We start from the raw sequence: 26,091 nt of genomic DNA, 5'->3' as shown, positions 1-26,091 counted from the left end.
GGACCACACCTATAATATGACGAGGTTGGATTTATTGGAAGCGTTTACAGCAAATGAGACCAAATATTCTTGGAAACTGGGAAGTACCTCAGTAAGAGGATGTTAGTAAAGGCTTGTTAAAATATTTGTACTTGTGTTAAGTCATTTAAGAGAGTAGGGTGATCTATCTGTTCTGGGAATTTCCTGATTTTAGTACTGAAAGTCCTGCATCCTGGCATTCCCTAATCTTGCTGGGGAGGTTACAGGGTTAGGTAGGTTTGCTTCTGGATTTGATGTTATCAGAAAGTGGGACAATTTTATCACTGAGTATCTTAATAATTTTTATCTGGGAGATATGAGGAATGGCATAGGCCAAAGTTTTGACTGATAAAAAAGCAGCACAGTCATGTTAGCATAGAGAGAGAGATGGTCATTTTTTGTGATTTGCACCGTGTTCTTCATTTTGCCTGTGTTCAGACATGATTACAAAGTGGTCTGGGTTTTAGCTCAAGCCATCAGTTTCAAGGTGGCCTTGTCCTATATTGATATTCTGTAAAACTGCTTACATTACACATGAGAGTACCATGACTGAGCTGTGGGCACCAGGTCAGCTCCCAGCGGAACTATCAGGGGATGCTTTTTTTTTTTAATAAGATGATTTATTTTATGTTTACCTCAGATATAAAATATTAACCAATAACTCAATAATAAGAAAATAAACTCAATTTTTTAAAAATAGGCAAAAGACACGAATAGACACCTCACCAAAAGATACACAGATGGCAAATACATGAAAAGATGTTCAACATTCTATGCTACGACAGCATGGCAAAGTAAAACAACAACGAAATGCCAATTCACTATTACATGGCCACAGTGCAAAACACTGACAACACCAAATGCTGGTGAGGATGTGGAACAACAGGAACTCTTATTCACTGCTGGTGAGAATGCAAAACGGTACAGCCACTCTGGAAGACACTTTGGCATTTTCTTACAAAAATAAACATACTCTTACCATATGATTCAGCAATCATGCTCCATGGTATTTACCCAAATAAATGAAAGATTTCTGTCCACACAAAAACCTGCACATGGATGTATATAGCAGTCTTACTCATCATTGTCAAAGCTTGAAAGCAACCAAGATATCCTTCAATAAGTGAATGGAAAAATAAATTGTGGTACATCCAAACAATAGAGTATTATTCAGGGCTAAAAGGAGATGAGCTATCAAGCCATGAAAAGACATGCATAAGTAAATGCAGTCTGCTAAATGAAAGAAGCCGATCTGGAAAGGCTACATACATACTATATGATTCCAACAATATGACCCTCTGGCAAAGGCAAAACTATGGAGACAGTAAAAAGATCACTAGTTTCCAGGGGTTAGGAGGGAGGCAAAGATTAACAGGTGGAACATAAAGGATTTTTAGGGCAGTGAAACTATTCCATTTAATAGTGGATACATGTCATTATATATTTGCTAAAACACATAGAATGTCCAACACTAAGAGTGAATCCTAATGTAAACTATAGGACTTTGAGTGGTAATGATGTGTCAGCGTAGGTTAATCTGTTGTAACAAATGCATCACTGTAGTGCAGGATGTAGCCAATAGTAGAGAGTTGGGGGGATAGTGGGGGTACATGGGAAATGCCTGTACTTTCCATTCAATTTTGCTGTGACCTAAATGTGCTCTAAAAACAAAGTTCATTAATAAAAATACGAATAAAAACATTTCCAGGAAGGAGCAATTAAGTAAAAATTCATTTCCTGGGTATGTGAACTTAGGTGAATGACTTACTCTATCTGAGACCCAGTTTTCTTCCCTATAAAATGGAAATACCATGTCCCCTCCACCATAAAGTTATTGTGGGAATTAAATGATCCAATACACATGGAAGCATCCAATACAGTGCCCCATGTAGGAAGGTGTCCTTCCTACATGTCATCCTAATAGTTCATACATTCCTCATCATAGCACTTGACCACCTTTCCAAGGAGTCTGTGGGGAACTACATTTTTAATTTTTATATTCCAAGCAAGTATCACAATGCCTGATACATCACAGATATTCAATAAATATTTTTCTCAATAAAGAGTGACTTAAAAAATTAAAAAACAACAGAAATTATATCTCGTATGTTATATTACCTAGTGAAAAAGAATCTTCTAGAATAGAAGTATAGGTCATATTGGACAAAGCAACAGAAAAACAGGTCTATATATTTTGACATATTCCAGTGATGCCCTTTTTCACATTCAAGTTTTTATTTTTTCAAGCTACGTCTTGAGGCAAAATTCATCAAGTCAGAAACCACAAGGTTAGGGAGGATAAGAGACTTCCCAGGGAAATCACAGAGTGCCACAGGAGACTCAGCGGCCATGACTCAGGAACTGCCACTCCACTCTGGTTGGGCATAAAAGCAGAAATTCTGCGTGTGTGGAAAATGACACAGCTGCAGGAGTCAGCCTGACCAAAAAGGAAAACAAAAGTTCCAGCCACAATCATGTGGGAAGGGAAATGAATCAAACAAAATAAGGTCTCAGGGTTTCACAGCCTTGGTAACAGGATTCATATTCAAAATCTCCCCATTCTTCAAAACCCCTCCTAGAAAGTGAGTCAATGCCTAGACTGCATATTACTACATGACAACTTGTAAAAGTAGCTATATTGCTGTCGTTACATCGTCCCCTGCTCTGAGTAAATACGCCACAGAACAACATTCTTGCAATCCAACAGTCTGGCACAGCAGTTCCCCAACATGGCTGCACAGTGGCACCATCTGAAGCGATGGAATAAAGTCTGGTTCCTAGAGATTCTGAGTCAACTGATTTGGGATAAAGCCTGGGTTTTAGGAGTTTCAGAAGCTCACCAAGCAATTCCAATGTGTAGCCAAGAAAATGTTGAAAATGTGTCTTAGTAAAATGTTGTCCAGGCCTCAGGGCTTAGAATAATATGGACACGGTACCAATATACAGTTTGGAAGTATCCAGCAGTGACTGGCACAACGGCCCTGAGAGTAATGCAAAATATCCCATCCTTTACCCACTACTGTTAGAACCACCCAAACATGTATTCTGGGGCCTTTTTATGTATCTTCACATACTATGAGTGTGCTGTGCTCTTTACTTTTTTAACAAAGAGCACTAGTATATTATACTGTTACCATATTTTATTTAGTTTTACTTTTTAATTGGAGTATAATTAACATACAATGTTAGTTTCAGGTGTACAATATAATGATTCAATAATTCTGTACATTACTCCATGCTCATCGTAAGTGTACTTTTAATCCCCTTTTATGTTTCACCTACCCCCCTCCACCTCCCCTCTGGCAACCATCAGTTTGTCTTTTGTATGTAAGAGTCTATGTTTTTTATCTCTTTTTCTCTTTGTTTATCCATTTGTTTTGTTTCTTAAATTCCACATAAGAGTGGAACCATATGGTATTTGTCTTTCTCTGTCAGACTTATTTCACTTAGCATTATAACCTCTAAGTCCACCTATGTTGTTGTTGCAAATGGCAAGATATCCGTTCTTTTATGGCTAACATTCTACTTTGTGTGTGTGTGTGTGAGTGTGTGTGTATATGTACACACACACTCACACACACACACCACATCTTCTTTACCCATTCATCTGTGGATGGACATTTGGGTTACCACATTTTAACTGGCATTTTCTTTGAAAATATGTAAGGGTTGGCAGAGTTACAACGATTAGAAAACATCTTAATATAAACCAGCAGAAAAAAATAGTATTTACAGTATACAGTATACAGTATATCTGTTTTGGATTAAACACTCTCTTAGGCTCTGTGGAGGTACCTAGAAAACATGTAGGACATAATCCCTATCTTGAAATGACTAGAGCTGGAAAAAGAAAACTGGAGCAAACTGACATTGTAAATAAAACATCTGGAAAATAAGTGCTGAATGAGTGGTATTTGTGAAAATTACAAAATAGGAGAAGAGTGATTAATAAAGACAATTATAATAATGATTATAATAATTCTTATTAAGCACTTACTATGGCCTGCTGCTTTTGTGTTTCGTGAATATGAACTTATTTGAGGCTCTTCAACCCTATGAAGTAGGTGTTGTTATCTTCTCTTTACCCATTAGGACCCTGAGACAATGGAGATAAAGGAACTTGCTCGTGCTCAAAGAGAAAGTGGATAGGATAGCCTGAATCCAAACCAGTGCCCCTGCTATCCAGTCAGATATTAAAGAGGGAGGCTGGAGCTGAGTCTTGAGAGAAAAGCCAAGATTTCCCATATCTGTTTTTATTTACACGAGGCAGCAGGGAACAACCAAGAGACTATCCCCTCACTCTGCCATGCACTGCTGCATGACCTTGTCAGGGAACCCCTTCTCAAGCTTCAGTTCTGACATCTGTAAACTGCTGGTCCATGATCACTAAGAACCCCTCCAGTTCCATGGCTCTCTGAGTACAATCTAAATAACCAGAAGAAAGACGGGAGGACATCTCACAAAGGCAGACACAATGAGCAGCGGTGCAAGTATAAAATGAGAACCAGGAGAATGAGCAGTCAGACTCAGCTTCCAGGGATCTACGAAACACAATTTACTGCATCCGCCACAGTGATCTTCTTAATGGCTTGTGTCATGAAAGACATATGCCATCTAATTAATGTATGTGATTTGGGAACCTATTCTTGGGATAACTATAATTTGAATTTGATAATGAATTTAAATTTATGATGTGCTTTCCCTGCTGCATGCTGGATAATGGGATACATACTGAGTTTTTAATATGACTTGAAAAAGGAAAACAGGATCTATAATAGAAATTAATTACATGTATCTCAGGGAGATATATACTTATTACATGTGTATGTGTGTACTGTAGCAATACTAAAGATTATATGTTCATTGTTGTGGTTATGTGTAAACTCTTATCCAAAAAACGTTCATGGGGAACTTCTTCCTCAGAGATAAAAAGCTGTGCTTTTCCAAGTATACTATGGACTATGAGAGAAAATCAGCACTTCAAGAAGTATGGCTCTCCTGATCTATCTTTGGGCAAAGAAAGTAAAGCATAATTTCAAACTCTGAAGTTCTACAAGATGGGTAACTTGTCTAGAAAAATCTTTGGGCAAAGAAAGTAAAGCATAATTTCAAACTCTGAAGTTCTACAAGATGGGTAACTTGTCTAGAAAAATTCATCCATGTTATGAACACATTTTCCTTTTGAATACTGTGTATATACACTTGAACAATATAGAATATTCCCAATCTAGCTGTAATTTCTATATTAAGAAACAGTCAATATAACTCTTTGACATAGTATGGGTGTTTTAAATTCATTAAGTCATTCACACCACTGAATATCTAGTTTAAAAATATCTTAATATTTGTCTTAATTGAAGTTGTGGTTGAAGGATACAAATCTGTACCACAGCTTCCTTTATCCACATTATACTTCTGCAAGATTAGGCTCACGGTGTCTTTAATTGTTCTAAAGTTGCTTCCATGATTTCTTTTAAGACAGTGATACACATTACTTTGCCTTCTGGGATGTCATTTTCCTTGACAAGTCTTCAGTTATTTTAAGTTTGTGACTAAACCTTGTATGAACTCCATTTTCCCACAGGAATACTTTTCTATGCTTTTAATGTGCACACCTTGGATCTTCAGAACTGTAACTAAAATTTCTATAATCTCCCCATCTCTAAAATAAAATGTACAGATTCTCATAAAAATGTAGGCTATTCACTTCCAGGAAACACACTGAAGACTTTATTACCCCAAATAACCAATGTAGTAGGAAAATGACACATTCTTTTTGGGTTTATTCTGTATTTTATGGATTAAAGATGTGGATCACTCAAATCTGTTTAGTTTGTAATTTGCCATGGTTAGTGCTAAAGTGGGTAGAAACATATCCTGGTTTATTCTCATGGTTTTCCAGAACTGAGATATCTGTGGATGAGATATTTCCAAAGAAAGGGCAAGTACATTAATATTATAGATCTTTGTTTGTGGAAAATGTAACTTTTATACATAAAATGGTGAAAACTTAAAATAAATATTATTTTATCATTTCAAACACTTCCAGAAAATATGGTAGAATGTTTTATCAGGGAGTTTTAGTAATTTATTAACATGTCTACATAAGAAGTGGAAGATAAGACAAATATTTAAGGTGATTACTATTTGCTTTTATTTTTATCATTTGCTCTTTTCTTAAAAGGGGTATCTAAAGTCTTCCATCATGTAATAAAAAAATAGACCCTTCTGCAAATCTAGTTTGAAGAGTTAGTGTTATATTGTAAGTGAATAGAGAAAATGAATTATAGAGTTCCTTTTAGTCATTTTTTTAAATCTTTTCATTTGATTTAAATACAAGTAACTGTTTACTTACAGAATTTGACTTGTCTATTATTTGCCTTCTTTGCTAGGTCAATGTACTCAAATATTTCAACAAAGCCAAACACGATATTATATGGTAATATAATTTACATGGTAAAAAGTAATCACAGAACTTTCTGGAAACATCCTTATTGCACCTTATCTGTGAAGCACCAGTCTGATGAAAATGGATATGAAAAGAATAGCTCTTAAATAGCGCTTCTAGATAATGAATAGTCTGTGCACACATGCTCACACATATACACTGGGTATGTTTAATTTTTAAAACATTGATTTAAAGGCATCTGGTCTCATTTTTAAGTCTAGAAGCAAAAAGCACTAAAACCTTTAAAATCATTCTGAAATTGTACACCTATCAGCGTAAGTCAGAAATGTATGAGGATTCATGCTACTTACACACCTTTTGTCAGCTGTATGAAAAGATCTTATTCCATGTCAACCCGATTCTTTCCTCACTCATTGCAATTACAAAAAAAAAAAAAATGAGAATTACTGCTGCTGCCTTCCCTCTCTGTTCCTCTCCCAGCACTACCATTTAGCAAATGCCTTCTCTGTGCCCAGTGTTTTATCCATATTATTACCTTACTACTATTGGAGGGGCAGTAGACAGGAAAGGTTGACAGCACAGACCCTAGAGGCAGTCTGCCTGGGTCCAGATCCTTGCTCCACTACCAAGGAGCTATGGAATTGGGGCAGGGTACTCAAAAACTCTGTTCCTCAGTTTCCTCTCCAGGAAAATAGAGATGGTAATAATAGGGTGGCTGTGAAGATTAAATGAGTGCACAGCACATAGTTAGCACTATATAAGCTAAATATTATCATTCCCATTTTAGAGACAGAATTATCAAGAACCAGTGATCTTAAGTGATTTGTAAGGATAACAGAACTAGTAAATGACACTTGAACACACCTTTTTTTATTTTTATTTTTTATTATAAATTTATTGTCAAATTGGTTTCCATACAACACCCAGTGCTCATCCCAACAGGTGCCCTCCTCAATGCCCATCACCCACCCTCTCCTCCCTCCCACCCCCCATCAACCCTCAGTTTATTCTCAGTTTTTAAGAGTCTCTTATGGTTTGGCTCCCTCCCTCTCTAACTTTTTTCCCCTTCCCCTCCCCCATGGTCTTCTGTTAAGTTTCTCAGGATCCACATAAGAGTAAAAACATCTTTTATCTTACACTGCACTGGCTTCTTCCCTACCTATATCCTTAAGTGGGAGTACCTCACTTCTGGGGCAGACTCCTGTCCTGATCCAAAAGAAATCCTGTCCAAATCCAGTGATGGAGAGCAAACCACCTGAGAGTAAGCAGGAAGAGGACTCCCTCCTCTAAGTACAAACTCAGGTCCTCCTCCTCCACCACCCCCTGTCCAAACACCTTAATTTCTTTAAATTTTTTTTTAATATTTATTTACTTTTGAGAGAGAGAAAGAGAGGGAGAGAGAGAGAGAACGAGCAGGGGAGGGGCAAAGAGACAGACACTGAATCTGAAGCAGGCTCTAGGCTCTAAGCTGTCAGCACTGAGCCCAACGCAGGCCTAGAACTCATGAAATGTGAGATCATGATCTGAGCTAAAGCTGGACACTTAATCGACTGAGCCATGCAGGCACCCCCAAAACACCTTAATTTCTCATCAGATAGTTACTGGATACTCTTTGTCCTCTTGGTAGACACACCTCTGAGTTGAATATGATGTGAGACATCTTTAGGTCAAAAGTGCTCCCCTAAAGGGCAAAGCCATGCAGTTATACTTAGGTCTATGTGGCCACTGCATTTGACAGAGAAGCAACCTTTCCAACGAGCTATGTAAAAGTTGGCATTAACCGAAGTTCTCTGATCCATCCACTGGTTCACAGTATACCTCTGCTACCTTTCCTCCTAACACTGCATACAACCCCACCCCCTCATTAACAGTCACTGCATATTGTCTGCCCCTAGCTTTTCCAAGCTAACTGCACCACACTGGCTACCTGTCCAGAACTATATTTTGTCTCACACTCTGGTGCCTGCTTCGCTGAATTGTCCTGGTGTGTGTAGGATTCATAGTACAACTTCCAGGCTAGAAGTCAGATTTAACACATTTGCAGGCCAGAAAAATCCAGAAAGGAAGAGGCTTTAAAGGTAAACCCCAGTCAATGAAGGAGGCTGAAAAGAACCTCAGCAAGGCTTTCTTTAAAAAACAAAACATCTGGAGCACCTGGGTGGCTCAGTCGGGTAAGCGTCCAACTTCGGCTCAGGTCATGATCTCACAGTCTGTGAGTTCAAGCCCCGTGTAGGGCTCTGTGCTGACAGCTCGGAGCCTGGAGCCTGCTTCTGATTCTGTCTCCCTCTCTCTCTGCCCCTCCCCTGCTCATGCTCTGTCTCTCTGTCTCAGAAATAAACATTAAAAAACAAGACATCCTGCATAACTGAAACATTATACCCATTGAATAGCAACTCTCCATTTTCCCTTCACCTCCAGCCCCTGGCAACCAACATTCATTCTATTCTCTGCTTCTATGAATTTGACAATTTTAGATACCCCATATAAACAGAATCATGCAGGATTTGTCCTTCGGTAACTGGTTTATTTCACTTGGTTAGGTTCATCTATGTTGTCACATATGGCAGGATTTCCTTCTTTTTAAAGGCTGAATAATACCCCATAGTAAGTCTATACTACATTTTCTTAACCCATTCATCCACTGATGGGCATTTAGGTTGTTTCCATACCTTGGCTATTGTGAACAGTGCTGTAGTGAACATAAAAGTACAGATATTTCTTCAAGATTCTGATTTCAATTCTTCTGGATATCTACCCCTAAGTGGAATTGCTGGATCATATGTTATTTCTATTTTTAATTTTTTGAGGAATCTTCATTGTTTTCCATAGTGCCTATACCTTTCTGTATTCCTACCAATACTGCATAGGAGTTGCCATTTACCCACATCCTTGCCAACACACCTTTTTTTATAATAGCCATCCCAACAATTGTGAGATGATATCTCACTGTATTTTTTATTTCAATTTCTCTTATGATTAGTGATGTTGACCATCTTTTCATATACCTACTGGCTATTTGTACATCTTTGGAGAAATGTCTGTTTAAGTTCTTTGTCCATTTTTTAATCAGGTATTTGTTTTTACACTGTTAAGTTGTAGGAGTTGCTGTTCAACAGATATAAAGTTTCAGTTATGTAAGATGAATAAGTTGTAGAGTTCTGCTATACAACATTGTGTTATAGTTAGCAATACTGTGCATATAAAAATTTGTTGAGAACTGGGGCACCTGGGTTGTTCACTCTGCTGAGCAGCCAACTCTTGATTTTAGCTCAGGTCATGATCTTACAGTTGGTGAGACCAAGTCCCATATCAAGCTCCATCTGAGAGCACGGAGCCTGCTTGGGATTCTCCTCTCCTTTCTTTCTGCCCCTCCTCCTGCTTGTGCTCCCTCTCCCTCTCTCTCTCAAAATCAGTAAATATTAAAAAACAACTGTTGAGAGTAGATCTTATGTTAAGTGCCCTTACTATAACAAACAAATGAATAAATAGATAAGAAAAAATTAAGAAAAAAAAAAACTATAGACTGTTACAGACTATAACTCCAAGCCCTATAAGCCACCTACAGGATTCTCAAACCTCTCTCTCCTCCTCTTTCCTCACTGCCAAAGAATTGCTCAGCTAATTGCATTAGGTAGTTTAATCCAATACCAGAATTACTCTCCAGCACCCTGGTTCAAAACTCTGCTTATCCTAGTTTGTAAAAGGTGGAGGAGAAGAAGGGGAAGACTCTGGACAGAAAAATAACACCTAACATTTTCTGAGTATTTAACGATGCAGGTAAAGTTCTGAGTATTTTGGAAAGATTAACTCACTTATTCATTAAAAATCCTAAGAAGTATTATTATTATTCCCATTTTGTAGATGAGGAAACTAAGGCTTGAAGAGGTTAAATAAGTTGTCCAAAGTCACTAGTCTCTACAGGGACCACTTGAGACCCAGTCCTGTCACTTATTAGTGGTGCAATCTTGAGCAAGGTAACTTAAACTCCCTAAGTCTTATCATCATTATTTATGTAGATAATAATAAGATACACCTAATAGAACCATGTAAATGGTTAAGTAATAATTCATTCAGTGAGAATTAAATGCTAAAGTGTCTGTAAACCGACTATGGGAGTGCTCATTAAAGGCTGAAATTTTATTTGCAGATTTAAGAACATATCCCAGTCCTTCTCTGTTTCTACCACATTCACAGAAAATTCCCCTTTAAATAAATAAGTGATCTGCAGACTGATCACCCAGACTAAGCATGAAGCCCAGGCCAAATATAAACAAGGGGCATGACAACCCTTGGCTAATACGAGAAAGCTTCTATATGAAAAACAGGATCTGATTATCTTAACTGTACCTCCAGATTGGCTGATCTAAAAGAATTATCTCTAGTAAAGCTATCTCTAAATAACTAGAGACTGGTAGCATATAGAAATAGCTCCAGGTCAAAGTGCTTTATCAAATATTTTATCAGTGTTTAAGTGAATAACCCAGTCTTCTGGCTTTAAATGCCCAACATCTTAAAGGAACAGTGAATCCTCCTCCCTTTTCCCCTCTTGTGACCATCGTAGCTCATACTGTCATGGTAATATCTGTGAGTTGATCCTGTTTCCAATTTAGTCTATGACAGTGTGTCTCAACCTTTCTGTTTTGTTTCATTATTCCTCCAAGAAGCCTTTTTAGGGATTTGCCTCAAATTGTCCCTATCCCATGAAATTTTATATAAAATATAATGTCATCAAAGCCCTACTCTCAGTTGCAAACCACAGAATACAATCTACCTAATTAAAGGAATTTTGAGTGATATTAGGTAGCTTCTCTGGGAGATACAGAAAAATAAACTTGGATGCTGTACAGCAAGGAGTGATGCCCATAGAACCGGGCCAACATAACACAACAGTTGCCACTGCCCATTCCTTGACATCAACCATATTTGGACTAAAATAACAGAACATTCAACTCAACTATACCAAAAAATATATAAGAACTTTTCATGACTGCATGTGATTGAATATGGATTTCCCCATGCTCAGTCCCTAGCTCATATGCACTCTTTTATATCCAAATCTCATGAGGGTGGGTCTGGATAGTAGGAGGAAACTACGTTATACACCTTCACCTCTAGAAAGGAAGTGCAGGAGTTCTATTTTGGAATGGTGGTGTTCACAATGTGGGAAACTTTATAAAAATGTTGGATAATTATAAATGGTATAGGTCTACTACAGAGGTCAAGTTCAAAGTCTATATAAAATTCTGGGGTTTTTTTAAATCTAAAAATAGCCAAAAAAACTGATAGCCTTAAACAAACATCACTTTTAGGACTATGTCCATGAACATTGAGTTCTTTATCCCTTACCCTGAGTGGGGATTCTGCCAAAGGAAACAAATTGCTTATAGCAGTCAATCTATTTGATGGAAAGGAGCAAAGGCTCCGTATACCCTTCCTAACAGATTTCCCAAGGAGTCACATCAGAACAGATAATGGGCCTCTATTTTCTGACTCCAGATGGTATAAATCTTTAATAAATGGCAGAGATCCTTTTCACGATCAGAGTTCCTGCTAAAGGAGGAACATTAATGAGGTAGCATAATATTTATTATCTCAGTTAAGAAACACCATCTATCTAGTCTTAGAATTATTACTAGTCTTAGAATTATTACCAACCTCTGTCCCCACCCCAGTCAATCAATAAGGAAGTCCTTCTGATGTCACTTCAAAAACATTTCAATCTGCCCCCTCTTGCCTATCCTTCCTCCTATGCCTTATTTCAGGCTTTCATTATCTCTTTTTTGACCAGTACCAACAATTCCCTAATTTTTGTCTCTTTCGAGTTCAGTTTTGCTTCCTCAGGCTCATTCTCAGTATATATACCTTTCTAAAATGCAAATCTGATTTCATCATTCTACTGATTTAAATCCTTCAATGGCAATCCATATTTACAGAAGTAGGCCTAAGTTCTGCAACATGACATTCTGTCATCTATCTCTCTGGACTCATTTATCATGACCCTTATTCAAACTTCACATTCCATCATGACAAAACTATATACAGCTATGTATACACACCTCTGGTTTTGCACTTTTTCTCTCTGCCTACACCAGAGGTCAGCAAACTATGCCTCATGGGTCAAATCTGGGCCATAGCCTATGTGGTTGTATTACTACTGAGCTAAGAATGAGCTTTTATATTTTGAAAAGTTGTAAAACAAAAATAAAAATATGCAATAGAGGCCTACCATTATGACCTGAAAAGCCTAAACTATTTACTATCTGGCCACTTACAGAAAAAGTTTGCTGACCCCTGGCCCAAGTACCCTTTCTTCTTCTGACTTGGCTAAACTCTTACTCATCACTTAATACACATACAGGATCATAAATCGTCTCCTCCATGAAATTCTCCTGTACAACTCCTTCCTGTATCCAAGGTTAACATTAGGAACATCTCCATGGTCTCATAACGCTCAGAGAATAGTTCTGCTATTGAACCTAGTAAGTGCATTACAGAGAGTTATCTGTATTCTCCATTAGACTGTTAGTTATGTGTTACAAATTTTTTAACCACAAAATCAAGGATAGGCATATAATAGAAGTTTATGGAATGAAATGTTGCTGAATAAAGGAGTTGCTATTGACATCATGTGGTATCCCAGTAATTTATATGGCAGGTGCTCTCCATGGTACTGAAGGGACTTCTTACAGTTCCTTTCCAGGACCTTAGCTTTTGTTTCCCAATTACCTTCACCAGCCTCTATAATAACTTCATGACTTCTGCCACTTTCCAATCAACTGCCTATAGAATAAAAACTCTTGTCCAACTTTCTCCTTCCCCAATTAACTATACATACCTTTTGGTAAAGGTATGTATAGTTTACCAAATAGTCATATTTGTTTACCAAATAGTCATATGCTCCCCCACATGCTCTAGCCTCTCTGTAGTTCCAAAGGGCCATATGAATAATTCTGGCCCATGGGATATAAGCAGAAATTAGTCTACTATGTCCTAATTGAAGCACATAATAGACTGAGCCCACCAGGTTCCTTTATTCCACTGCTTTAATGGCAGTAGAAGCCACACACTGAGATAGCAGAGCAACAATATGGAAATACAGATTGCTGAATCCCTGCATGGAGGACAACTACCCCAAAAAATCCCTAATTTATACAGAACTGTTTAATTAAGCTGAAATTTGGGGATTAATTTTTTACCACAGCAAAACTGAATTTCTGTGATTAATACTTCCTTTTAATATAATGCTTATCATAGTTGATTTACTTCTATTTCCTTAACTAGATTATAACTTTCTTAAAAGAAGTGATTTGAGGGGCACCTGGGTGGCGCAGTCGGTTAAGCGTCCGACTTCAGCCAGGTCACGATCTCGCGGTCCGTGAGTTCGAGCCCCGCGTCAGGCTCTGGGCTGATGGCTCAGAGCCTGGAGCCTGTTTCCGATTCTGTGTCTCCCTCTCTCTCTGCCCCTCCCCCATTCATGCTCTGTCTCTCTCTGTCCCAAAAATAAATAAACGTTGAAAAAAAAATTAAAAAAAAAAGAAGTGATTTGATCCATTGGTTTTGCAAAGCATCATTCAATAATTACTTGCTAAATGGATGAACAGACTTCTACGTCTGCTTTCCTCTTCTCCATGACATTTCCTACTTTCAAGAAGAACAACAATCTGTTTATTTTACAGCAGTCAAAGGAAAACTGTGATGAGTATCGTTTCCTCCTATGTGAAATATGGAAAACAATAGTACCTGCCCCACTGGGTTACATAATCAATGTATGTGTTTCAAACTATGCTCAGTATATAATAAATATATTATATAAATGTTGGTTTTTACTACATTACTAAAACTTTTTAGGAGCCCTAAATTTCCATCCATGTTCCCACTGACTTACAAAACCAATGATTTTTTTTTTCTGGTAAAGGCACTGCATTCGATAACTCTAGTCTTTTATTATGAAATTAATACATTTAAAAATATTAAATCACATATAATACAAAACATACAGTTTAAACATGTATGATATTACAATTATTGCAAACACTTTATTTACATCATGATGGAAGCTTAAGTACCATAAGAAAGCACTGACAATGAATGAATTCTGACAATGAAATACATTTCATGTTTTCAGCTCATGTGATTCCAAATCACATAAAAAATACTAATACATTTTTAAAGACAAATCACAGAAAAATATGATGTATACTACTTTAATTTAAATATTATTAAAATTGTGGCTCAGTCAGTTGAGCATCTGACAGACTCAGGTCATGATCTCATAGTCTGTGAGTTTGAGCCCCGTGTTGGGCTCTGTGCTAACAGCTCAGAGCCTGGAGCCTACTTTGCATTCTGTCTCCCTCGCTCTCTGCCCCTCCCCAACTCATTCATTCTCTCTCTCTCTCTCTCTCTCTCTCTCTCTCTCAAAAATAAATAAACACTAAAAAAATTTTTTAAGTTTATACACTTTATTAAAATTCACACTCCAGTGAAGCAAACATTTGAATACTGGATGAGAAAAATGAGTTAAATGATTACAAAATAGTCTTTAAAAATTCTTAAAATCCCTTCATGTTTAAAACAGATTAGATAAAATATAATTATTTTAAACATTGTAATAATCTAGTAATTTGAATTTAATCAAAGCATACTGGTTTATCTAAAAAAATAATACTGGGATTATATGAATATATACTCATGTGAATGATCATCAAGAAAGGTTTTTAACAAAGCAAGCTATTTGTTAAAGGTAAATTTAATTTTGTTTCTCCCCTGTAGTTTTCATTTATAACAAATCATGGCTATGTGAATGCTTTGAAGTTTCTTCTCTTTCATTCAAATTCTATCATTCCTAGCATCATTATGAATGATTATATTTCTACTGTATGGCTTCTTTTAGGATTTATGTATTATATGTTATATTTAATGTGAATTTATAATCTTATGTTGCTTTTTATATTGTTGGTAAAGTTTACATCACTTCTAATTTGTATTTTTTGAGAGAAACAAATTTAATTTTAGATTTGAAATTATTTTACCTACAGTTTGTAACTGAAAAGGCAACCCAAACATTTTTATAGTTTTTTTTAACGTTTATTCATTTATTTTGAAATATAGAGAGAGAGTGAGCAGTGGAGGGGCAGAGAGACAGAGACAGAAACAGAGAATCCCAAGCCTGATGTAGGGCTTGAACCTTCAAACCACAAGATTATGACCTGAGCCTAAATCAAGACTTGGATGCTTAACCATTGAACCACTCAGGTGTCCCATAGCCCAAACATTTTTTAAAAGAATTCACTTGTTTATTTCTATAGTTGGGAAGGAAATATTAGAACTTTTATATTTTAGGGGCGCCTGGGTGGCTCAGTCGGTTGAGCGTCTGACTTAGGCTCAGGTCATGATCTCGTGGTCTGTGAGTTCGAGCCCCACATCAGGCTCTGTGCTAACAGCTCAGAGCCTGGAGCCTGCTTCAGATTCTGTGTATCCCTCTCTCTTTGCCCCTCCCCTGCTCATGCTCTGTGACTCTCTGTGTCAAAAATAAATAAATATTAAAAAAAATTTTTTAAAAGAACTTTTATATTTTAATGTCAAATTTAGATGTTCTATAATATACAAAGTATGTAAATACAGGAGTATATGTATTTAATGTATAAATTAAAAGTAAATAGACAAATATTTAATTATATGTGTATACTCAAACATTTTACTAATAGAGGAGTTCTATATTTGGTTTAGAGACTTCACCAGGTCAGGGAGGGAAGTAAAAGAGTAAAAGATTTGGTGTCAAAAATCGTCTCCCTTGTGACTTTCTGAGACAAGTCAAAATTTTAATTTATCCTTGTAGTCAGTCAGGAGATAATAATAGTGATGAAAATAAGAACAGAAAAGGCTTTGATCTGAGTCCATTATTGTATTCTTCAAGGTGATGAAGGGTAGCATGTCAGGAGGAGCACAGCAGAAGCCTGCAATCAGCAATGTGTTTCTAGGTCTGCTATGGAATTATGATCTAGTATGAGGATGCCAGATTTTTGCCAACAAAGTTAACGATGCTATGAGGGCTTCGTACAATGGAAGACTCATGCAAAGATATTGATAATCCAAAGCAAATTACTCTAAGTATCATAAAAGAAGCGTACGTTATTTTGTGAGTCCAAAGAGACAGCAAATGCATCTACTTACGGCACAGAATAAACTAGTCTTAGTTTATTCTCAAACACTAAGAGATTGGTCTTAAAAGGGAAGTAAAATTCTCTTGGGGTGTTTGTGTGTGTGTGTGTGTGTGTGTGTGTGTGTGTGTTACTTTTTTTTTTTTTTTTTTTTTGCAAAAGGAACAGCATGCTCTAAATGGAACAATGCTGGTCACACTGAGACAACTAAGGAGAAGTGAAAGTGACTGGGATACAGTAGTATGCACAGCAGGCCCAGGAGGGAAAGAGCTAGAAAGGCAATTGAAGCCTGAATTAGAAAGATTTTTGAGTACCTCAGTCAAGAACTGATACTGTTGCAGGCCCAATGGGGAGTGACCTCCAGAACTGTGTATACACAGAAAGAAATATTAATGTGGTAGTGCTGTGTAAAATGTTTGGGTACAACCACAGAGCATCAAAGATAGCGCCTGGAAAAGTACCGCAAGAAATGAGGCAAGGCATGAAAAAGATTGGAATTCCAGTGTTAGGAGAAAGGTTTTTTATCTGAATTCATTGCTTTATGCCTCGTATTGTGGTGCTGGGCTGCTAAAACAAAGTATCACCAACTGGATGGCTGAAAACAACAGGAATTTATTGTCTCAACTTCTGGAGGCTAGATGTCCAAAATCAAGGTGTCAGTCAGCAGGCTATTTCTTTCTGAGAGCTGTGAGGGAGAATCTGTTCCATGCCTTTCCCCGTTCTGGTGGCCCTAGACATTCCTTGGCTTATAGGAACATCACTCCAACCTTCCAAGTTCACATGGTATTCTCCCTGTGTCTCTGTGTCTTCCCATGCTTGTCTTATAAGAACATCAGTCATATTGGATTAGGAGGCCACCCTACTCCAGTATGACTTCATCTTTGCTTAATTCATTATATGTGCAGTGACCCTATTTCCATATAAGGCCACCTTCTGTATTACTGAGGGTTTAGAGCTTCAACATATCTTTTGGGGGAACCCAATTTAACCCATAATGTGCCTCAAGGAAATGAAGAGAATCATGAAGAGCTCCAGGGTTCTCAGAGAAATATGTTTGCGATTTTGAAGGCATGGATGGTGTTCTCGGACTCAGTGATAGGTACACAGGACACAATTTATTAAGAAGCTATCAAGGAAGAGTAACTCATTTTACAAATATTGATTTACAATTCAAACTTACCTAAAATGCAAAGTACTGTGTATATAGTAAATAATACATAACATAATGGGGGAGTTAAAAGAGTGAGCAGCAGGATGGGGAGAGAGAATTTACCAAAAAACAAAACAAACAAACAAACAAACAAACAACAAAAAAAGAGGTTAACAAAAAGTTCTAGAAAAAATTCTAGCTTTGCCTTTAGAAACTACATGTGGGAGTCCACAAGACTTTTAAAAACTAATATGTACCTTTAAAGAGAGGTAACCCATTGTCACCTATACTTTTTTTTAACATTGAAAATCACTCAGTCTTTTAAGCGTCCAACTCTTGATCTGAGTTCAGGTCATGATCTCATGGTTCATGGGATTCAGCCCCATGTTGGGCTCTGCACTGATAGCGTGGAGCCTGCTTGGGACTGACTCTCTCTCTCTCTCTCTCTCTCTCTCTCTCTCTCTCTCTCTCTCTTTCCTTCCCCTATTCTCTCTCTCTCTGTCAAAATAAATAAATAAAACAAACAAAAAAGAAAATAATTAACCTAAACTCTAAAAGAACAGATAGTTACAGTATAATGATCATTAAATTTGTCAGCAAAGACCTTCAAACAGGATAAAGGCATTCTACCTGGCAAAGTTATTAGTAAAAAGTATCCTAGTTTATTCGCCAACTCAATCAACTACACTACCACACCCCAACATATGTTATTGATAAGAGCCAAGCAAAGATTAACTTATATTATAATAATATCGCTCCTTATAAAAATGTCACAAGAGGTGACACCTAGATCTCTTTCTAAAGACTGACTGCACATCTGGGAAATACCACTAATTAAATTATCATCATTGGATGCAGATTTTACACACACAAAAAAAGTATTTTTGAGAAATGAGGAGCACTCCATCAAAGACTGATTACATTTCACGAAAGACAGTGACTGCAAAAAGCCCACCCACATTATCCAGTTTTTAGAGGAAGTTAATTTGGCCTCTTTTAAGCAGTTGTCTTTTCCTCTCCATCCAAGGTAGAGAGGTATAATAGAGTCTTGCCTGGCTGTATAGAGAGTTACAAACACAATTCCAAATTACAAGGAACAGGATTTGCACATGTTAAGGGCCTGCCCAGAATGCTACAAATTCACCTTCTAATTTGCAGTGTTGCCCCCAGAGGCTGAGCACGATTCTGTCCGCATATGGCGAGTGTGTGGATGCCTGTGCCCAGTGCACCAGGTGGGAGGTACAGAGCTCACAGTCAGGGAGGCTGAGCAGATGATTTACAGCTGACATCTAAGAGCTCCGTAGAGAACCGCCAAGCACTGTACTAAACGCCACCAATCAGGCAAATCCAGTCGTGGCAAACAAGCTTGGCATTAACAACAGAAATAAAATATGCTAATCAGTTGTTCCACTCCTGGAAAACAAGTCACCAGGGAAGGGGAGGTGGGGACAGAAGCCACATCTTTAAGGCTCTGCAGAGGTTGCTGGTTAAATTTCTACATGTATCTCTAGTTAGGACCTCACTGATATTTCCATCTCACTACATAGTAATGTTTTACACAACTACCTGTTTAGCAGTCTCTTTGGAAATCTTTAAGTCCCCCTCCACGCTACCAGAAATAGCATGTAACTATGCCATTTAAAATATATATCACGGGGTGCCTGGGTGGTTCAGTCGGTTAAGCATCCGACTTCAGCTCAGGTCATGATCTCACATTTTGTGAGTTTGAGCCCCTCATCAGGCTCTGTGCTGACAGCTCAGAGCCTGGAGCCTGCTTCAGATTCTGTGTCTCCCTCTGTCTCTGTTGCTCCCCTTCTTGCATTCTGTCTTCCTCTCTCAAAAATAAATAAAGATTTTAAAAAATTAGAAAAAAATAAATATAACACATATATTATGTCTACTTTACATTTAAATATTCTCTATGGGATGTTGTATAGCGTATACGTATGGGATGTCGTATAGCGTATAGCGTAAGTATAACAGGGCTGGCACTAGGCAGAATTCAAATCCTGCCTCTGTCATTAAATAGCTGCGTGACCTAGACTGACTTAAACTCTCTAGGCCTTGACTTCCTCACTTATAAATGGGATTATAATAATACCTGATTTTTAGCATTGTTGGGTGGATTGAGTTAATATAAACAACACTCTTAGAATAGTACCTGGCACACAGTATTCAATGAACGTTAACTACCATAATTCAACAGCTGCCTGTTCACCTTTAACATGATAATTGCATTCCTAATAAATATAACATTATACAATTTGAGTAATCAAACCAAGTACTCTGATGGCTTGTAATGGGGGTTAGGAGTAGAGATATTCAGAAATAAGGTATTTTTTATGGAGGTATTGGAGGTTTTGTGTGTGTGTGTTTTAAGTATATAGTTATAAATCCTAAACATCATGAAAAAATACAGTATTTGATTATACTTAGCTTATTCACAAAATCCTTTCCTTTCTGATCTGCACCAGCACTGGCATTAGTATATCCCCCCTCTATACATCCTTATTTCATTACCTTGATTACCCATTGTTTTTACACATAAAATGCAAAGACACTCCAACAAGGTGGCATTGGTGCTCCGAGAGCATTTACTCTTTTTAAATTTTTTTTTCATGTCTACTTATTTTTGAAAGAGAGGGAGTGACAGAGTGTGAGCAGGGGAGGGGCAGAGAGAGAGACACACACACAGAATCCGAAGCAGGTTCCAGGCTGTCAGCACAGAGCCCGACATGGGGCTCGAACTCACAAACTGTGAGATCATGACCTGAGCCAAGTCAGATGCCTAACCGACTGAGCCACCCAGGCGTCCCACTTTATTCTTTATTATAGCAAATGTTGACAATGTGATGAAAATTTTATTTACCAGTTAATTGATCCTATTATGTCCAACTGGCTTTAGAAATGAATACTAGCCCTATAGAAAAAGAACCCCTGTACACTTTATTACACATAATGAAAGATTGAGCCCAGGCTTCCCTACAGGAACATAAAAGACCTCAATTCTGTATTTCAGGTCTTCATGACTGTGGGCTAGTCATAGGAGAATGTAACAAATATTTGATCCTTTTAGCTTAAAAAACCAGAAGTGTAAAAAAAAAATGGTAAGGTGAATGGGTAGACAGAAGAACGGAAGATTATAGAAATTATCAGATTATCTTTAATGGAAAAACAATGCATGTTTTGTGTGCTTTTTGAGTGTGCACATAATTCTGACATTAATACTACTATTTAAAACATGGCCACTCAGTTTCACCATGATAATGCTCTGAACATTTGGTGCCCTTAAAGTTGTCATATTTAATCTTACAAATACAGATACTGGATGAAATATAATGTAAGCATAATATTAACTGAATTTTAAACAACATGGCATATAATGTATCCAATTTCATTTGATTTCCCCTGGTGAGATAACTCTGTGGCACTTGAACTTTTCTTCACGAAATGTAGATAGACCTCTACACTTCATTGTTTCTGTGTTAAATCTTTCATACATTTCCAACAATCTGAATAAGAGGAGCACAGAATATACAGGGCTTCAGGATTGGTCTGGCCTGCCTTTAGGCCACTGAGAAAAGATTACACAGAGAAGAGAAGATATCCCATGAAAGACACTGAGACCACTTCAGTTTTTTTAAATGTGCACAATAACAACAATTAACATTCCTCAAATCCCCATGAACGAAATGTCAAAGTAATGTAAGTAAACCATTAAGCCACATCTATAAAGGCATTAGTACAATTACTTGTTTTATTGGCTTTCAACATGCAAGCCAAGCCACAATAAACTGAATTGGGCATATGCTGTTCATTATATCATAACTATAAATGGAAATTTTCAATATTCCCCAGCTGTTTCTATCAATGGCAGAAGATAATTAATGATGACAAGACTAAAAAAAAAACAAACAAAAAAAACCTAAAATAACTTTATACTCAACCCTCCAAACACTTAATATTCATCCTATTATGAAATCTGTGAGACAAATACATTAACACTTCTTTACTATATTCCCTAAGGGATCAAGGTATTTAAGTTTTTATTTTATTATCATGTGCAGCAAGCCAATTATTATATGGAGTAAGTCAGTGAATGGGATCACAGTGATTTATGGGTCCTTCGACAGTACTGAAAACTGAACGTGTAGATGCAGGAAAACATGTAATGAGAGAGAACTTGTTGAAGGACTCTTTCAAGCGAGAAGGGAGTCTCAGGAGGCTAGATATAATAACAAAGAGAGCTACCATTTACTTATGTTTACTATAGGACCTGTACTTCCCCCCACCCCGCAATAAATCCTCACCACTGCCCTATGAAATAGCAATGGGATGGTGGAGCTAACTTACGTTGGCTGCAGAACACTGAACACCTCCCTTCCCACCTCTTCCCTACTCAGTGATGTCATACTGCCAGCTTGAAATCAGCTTACGTCATACAAATTGACAAATGCCACAAATCCCGAGAGCTGGTTCTAAAACATTTATCAGCACACTATGAAAAATAGGTATGTATGAGTATTTCCACATTATAGAGGAGGCAAATGACATTTAATAAAATTAAGTGATCTGATCAAGGTCACAAAATTCAAGCCTGAGATCTGCCTCAAAACAATCCAGTAGAGAAAGGGAAATGGGTGGGGTACAGATAAAACAAAATTGCCTCTGAGTTGATGATCATTGAAAATGAGGAATACTGGGAAAGCCTGGATGGGTCAGTTGGTTAAGTGTCCGACTCCTGATTTCGGCCCAGGTCACGATCTCTACAGGTTCATGAGTTCAAGCCCCACATCAGGCTCCTTGCACTGACCGTGGAGAGCCTGCTTGGGATTCCCTCTCCTCCCCTCTCTCTGACTGCCCCTCCTCTGCTCCCTCTGTCTCAAAATAAATAAATAAGCTTAAAAAATAAAAGTGGGGGGCCAGGAGGAGGCACCTGGGTGGCTCAGTTGGATAAGCATCTGAGTTCAGCTCAGACCATGATCTCACAATTCCTGGGTTTGAGCCCTGCATCGGGCTCTGTGCTAACAGCTCAGAGCCTACAGCCTGTTTCAATTCTGTGTCTCCCTCTCTGTCTGCCCCTCCCTTGCTCATGCTTTGTCTCTCTCTCTCTCTCTTTCAAAAATGAATAAAAATGTTAAAAAGAAAAAAAATAAATTTTAAAAAATGAATAATAATGGATGTATGGGAATTCATTGAGCTATCACATCTAGTTTTATGTTATAAAAATTTCCATAATAAATCATTTAAACACACATACATATATATACACACACACTATTGACACTTGGATAAACAAATCAATTCAATATAATAAAAACCCACTGAATCAAAAGTTGAAGAAGCAGGGCTCAGTAATATCTTTTGATGTTAAAAGTTGACAACCACTGCCTTATACTACTACTTTTTTTATAGCAAAAAAACTAAAATAATCCAAATGACCACTAATAGGTGATGATGAATAAACCTATATAAATAAATAAATCCTATACATAAGGATTATGTATAGACATACTACTATTGATTGGTTTCCCAGAAATATTGTTAATTTTTTTAAAACACCATGGATAAAGAGACTATATAGGTTTCTATTTAAGAGAGGGAAGAAGATATACAGATACAGATATATACAAAAACAGACACTTGCTGGGGCGCCTGGGTGGCTCAGCCGGTTGAGCGTCCGACTTTGGCTCAGGTCATGATCTCACGGTCCGTGAGTTCAAGCCCCATGTCGGGCTCTGTGCTGGGCTCTGTGCTGACAGCATGGAGCCTGGAGCCTGCTTCGAGTCTGTGTCTCCCTCTCTCTGACCCTCCCCTGTTCATGCTCTGTCTTTCTCTGTCTCAAAAATAAATAAAAACATTAAAAAAAATTTAAAAAAAACCAGACACTTGCTAATATTATAAAACAATGAAAAAATAAACTCTAATAACATAAAATGGTTATGGAGATGGGGAAAAAATGAAATACAGTAGAGAGAAACTAGACTTCTTTGAATAAATCTTGTTTTATGGATTTCATAGACACTCTGCAGCCATGTAAATTATTTACCTAATTCTTAAAATTAAATAAAAAGCAATCCCTAACAACTAAAAATAAAATTAAGCAAATTAATTTAATTATACATCCACTTGGTAGCACAATTATAGAAAATAACTCTGATAAATTACTCCACAATACAGTAATGTTATTCTATGTCCCTAGTGATTTAAACTGTTTAAACTTTAAATCATCAATGATGGGGTTATTTACACCACAAAAACTGGCAAAAACTACAAGTCAGGACACCCACCCATTCCCACTTCAGAGAGCAGATGTTGTTAAACATTTACTACTACAGTTGAATAACTAAACACATCACTAAAGTTAAAAATTCTGCAAGCCTAAATTTGAAATACTCATGATATATTTTATCTTAGCCACGCAACGACATGTGCATGAGCGCTCTCTCTCTGTCTCTTCTAAGTCCTGCTTACTAGAAAGGCCTAAAAAGAATAATCATCCCTGGAACAACACCCACATAGTATTGTCAAAATAGCATTTCCAATGAAAAGTAAACGGTAAACCTTTTGAGAAAAAAGTTCTAGTTAGTGAAACATACATGATGAGCCTAGAACATCTTGTCATACCAGAAAGCAAGCAAGCTACCAAGGATGCTGGGCAACATTTAAATAGGTTTCTACTGGCCAAAAATGAGACAATTTGAGCATCAATTAGGATAACTTCAATGGATTGAGACACATTAAGTATATTTAAATCATGAGTTTAAAATGATATTTTACAAACTCACAAAAACAAATCGGGCATTATTGAAAACTAATTTATTATCCTTAGAAACTGAAAATAATACTGCAATTTGTATATAAACTCTACTTCAAGGTAACCAAACTGTTAATGAGGGGTGATTTATTTTTAGGAAAGTATTCTAATGAATAAATTAAGAAGGAATAAAAGAAGTGGGATATTACCATTTTGTAACCCATAATGAACTAAGAGATCTAGGCAATGATCATCATGGCTTGTTAAATCACAAAAAAAGAGACATTATATACTTCCTGATGAAACAGGAAGTTTCCTGATGAAACATTATGTACTTCCTGATGAAAACTCCCAATACCTTTTGCCAAGCAATGCCAATGCCACTCAAGCTTCCAGATCTAACAAAAAATATAGGGGTCAGAGGAACACAACACCTGAAACAATATCCCAAGGATACAACTAGCAAGGACAAAGATTAGGATACAATTAGTCTAGGACAAAAATATGGTTTCTTCAACAATATTAACAACAAGAGGAAACAAAGAATGAAGGGAGAATCTGTAGTTTAAAAGAGATTTAAGAGACAGTGATTTATAACTGACATTTTAATTGGATCTTGGTTCAGAAATGTTACACACACACATGCAAATACACACAACTATTTGAAAAATGTAAGTACTATCAGCATATATGATGATATTAAGGAAATATTGTTTTACATAGGTATGATAATATTACTCTGGTTATGTTTCTTTGATTCCCTTTTAGACAACATATTTACATTTGAAATATTTACAAATGAGTTGCTATGATGTCTGGAATTTGTTTCAAAATAGGGGCAAGGGGGAGGGGCAGGTCAAGAACTGATCATTGTTAGAGCTGAGAAGTGGGCCTGTGGTTGTTTATTAGAGCATTCTTAATACTTCTGTATAATTTGGAAAACTTTATTTATAGTAAAATACTTTTTAAAGAGGAGAATCTTTTTCAGCAAGGTAGCAATGAAGATGTATCAAAAAAGATAACTTACTAAAGAACAAGTACTGAATTACAGTTAACAACTCTGAGATAGCAGGTACAGCAGATCTTATACCCTGAAGAGACTAACAAACATTAAAGCACAAGGCAGAAGTGCTAAGTTATAGATGCTGGAGGAATGTCACAGTAGGAGGTATTCTCTTTTGCATAGAGGGAGGAGGGACCACTTAAACATTAGTATTTTTTTTCTGATGTACACAGTTTTGATTATAGGTGCTATAAGGTTTCTAGAAGAAGCTGGTGTTAGAATATGCTGGGGTACCTGGGTGGCTCGGTTGGTTAAGCATCCCACTCTTGATTTTGGTTCAGATCATGATCTCATGGTTTGTGAAATTGAGCCCCTCATTGGGCTTTGTGCTGACAGTGTAGAGCCTGCTTGAGATTCTCTCTCTTCGCCCCTCCCCTTCTCTCTCACTCTCTCTCTCAAAAATAAATAAATAAACCTAAAAAAAACCAGACCACTGGATTTGGCTAAGGGAATATCATTGTTGACTTTTATGAAAGTAAAATCAGTACTATCATGGCCAAAAAGAACACTTTACAATAATGTATTGAGGGGTGAATA

At 37.1% G+C, this 26,091-nt stretch overlaps 1 protein-coding gene across 3 annotated transcripts in view; it reads right to left on the bottom strand.

Moving 5' to 3' along the window:
• The window catches only part of RELN (reelin), a 536,751-nt gene that overhangs the window by 382,956 nt on the left and 127,704 nt on the right, over positions 1 to 26,091 (bottom strand). The gene's annotated exons all lie outside the window — the stretch shown is intronic.

The sequence above is a fragment of the Felis catus genome, chromosome A2 (genome assembly GCF_018350175.1).
Source record: "Felis catus isolate Fca126 chromosome A2, F.catus_Fca126_mat1.0, whole genome shotgun sequence".
NCBI classification, from domain to species: domain Eukaryota; kingdom Metazoa; phylum Chordata; class Mammalia; order Carnivora; family Felidae; genus Felis; species Felis catus.
Note: the sequence above shows the minus strand (reverse complement) of the source record. Positions and strands in the feature narration are given on the sequence as shown.